This window comes from Elephas maximus, chromosome 5, assembly GCF_024166365.1.
Source record: "Elephas maximus indicus isolate mEleMax1 chromosome 5, mEleMax1 primary haplotype, whole genome shotgun sequence".
Taxonomy (NCBI): domain Eukaryota; kingdom Metazoa; phylum Chordata; class Mammalia; order Proboscidea; family Elephantidae; genus Elephas; species Elephas maximus.
The window spans coordinates 96,280,651-96,282,808 of record NC_064823.1 but is presented as its reverse complement, the minus strand read 5'-3'; positions in this window follow the sequence as shown (position 1 = coordinate 96,282,808).

Sequence of the window (2,158 nt, the reverse complement as noted above, 5' to 3'; positions counted from 1 at the left end):
TTTCAATGTCTTCTTTGGGGAAACAACTGGATTATTTCTCTTTTTCTTGTTAAGTTGTTGAAGTTTTATATATATATTGATTATTAGAGTGTTATCAGACATATGGTTTCCAAAGATATTGTCCATTTTCTTTTCACTTTTTTGTTAAAGTCTTTTGATGAAAAACTTTTTAATTTTAATGAGGTCTATTTAATTATTTTGTCTTTTCCTGTTTGTGTTTTTTTATTATGTTAGATAATCCATTGCTAAAAGCTAGGCCCGACAGTGTTTTCTTCTAAGAATTTTATGGTTTTGTTTGCACATTTAGGTCTTTAATTCATTTTGACTCATAGGATCGCTATGAGTAGAACCAGCTTGACAACAATGTTTTCTTTCTTTTTTTGTGTGTGTGTCCATTTTGAATTTGTTTTTGTATATGGTGTGAGTCTTCCTCCAATCCTGATGCCCTGTTCTTCTTCATATAGTCCAGCTTCTTGGATTATTTCTCAGCATACAGATTGAATAGGTATGGTGAAAGATTACAACCCTGATGCACACCTTTCCTGACTTTAAACCAATCAGTATCCCCTTGTTCTGTCCAAACAAGTGCCCCTTGATCTATGTAAAGGTTCCTCATGAGCACAATTAAGTGTTCTGGAATTCCCATTCTTCATAATGTTATTCATAATTTGTTATGATCCACACAGTCCAATGCCTTTGCATAGTCAATAAAACACAGGTAAACATCCTTCTGGTGTTCTCTCCTTTCAGCCAGGATCCATCTGACATCAGCAATTATATCCCTGGTTTCACATCCTCTTCTGAAACCGGCCTGAATACCTGGCAGTTCCCTGTCGATATACTGCTACAGCCGTTTTTGAATGATCTTCAGCAAAATTTTGCTTGTGTGTGATATTAATGATATTGTTCTATAATTTCTGCATTTGGTTGGATCACCTTTCTTGGGAATAGGCATAAATATGGATCTCTTCCAATCAGTTGGCCAGGAAGCTGCCTTCCATATTTATTAGCATAGATGAGTGAGCACCTCCAGTGCTGCATCTATTTGTTGAAACATCTTAATTGATATTCCATCAATTTCTGGAGCCTTGTTTTTCACCAATGCCTTCAGAGCAGCTTGGACTTCTTCCTTCAGTACCATCAGTTCCTGATCATATGCCACCTCTTGAAATGTTTGAACATTGACTAATTCTTTTTGGTATAATGATTGTGTGTATTCCTTTCATCTTCTTTTGCTTCCTGAAAGTAAAGAGGACTTGAAGCACTTACTAATGAAGATCAAAGACCACAACCTTCAGTATGGATTGCACCTCAGCATAAAGAAAACAAAAATCCTTGCAACTGGACCAATGAGTAACATCCTGATAAACAGAGAAAAGATTGAAGTTGTCAAGGATTTCATTTTACTTGAATCCACAACCAGCAGCCATGGAAGCAGCAGTCAAGAAATCAAAAGACGCATTGCATTGGGTAAATCTGCTACAAAGGACCTCTTGAAAGTGTTGAAGAGCAAAGCTGTCACCTTGAAGACTAAGGTGTGCCTGGCCCAAGCCATGGTATTTTCAATTGCATGTGAAAGCTGGACAATGAATAAGGAAGACCGAAGAAGAATTGACACCTTTGAATTGTGGTGTTGGCGATGAATATTGAATATACTATGGACTGCCAAAAGAATGAACAAATCTGCCTTAGAAGAAGTACAACAAGAATGCTCCTTAGAAGCAAGGATGGTGAGACTGCATCTTACATACTTCGGTCATGTTGTCAGGAGGGATGAGTCCCTGGAGAAGGACATCATGCTTGCAGAGTACAGGGTCAGTGGAAAAGAGGAAGACCCTCAATGAGGTGGATTGACACAGTGGGTATAACAATGAGCTGAAGTATAACAACGATTGTAAGGATGGCTAGGGACGAGGCAGTGTTTCATTCTCTTGTGCATGTGCTTGCTATGAGTCAGAACTGACTCAATGGCACCTAACAACAACAACAACAACAAATGGTGTGGGGCATAGATTCTGTTTCATTTTTGCTTCATATGGAAATCCAATTTTCCCAACACCATTTATTGACGAAACCCTTCTTTTCCCATTGAATGGACTTACCACCCTTGTCAAAAATCAGTTGACCACAGATGTGTGGATTTATTTCTGGACTCTCA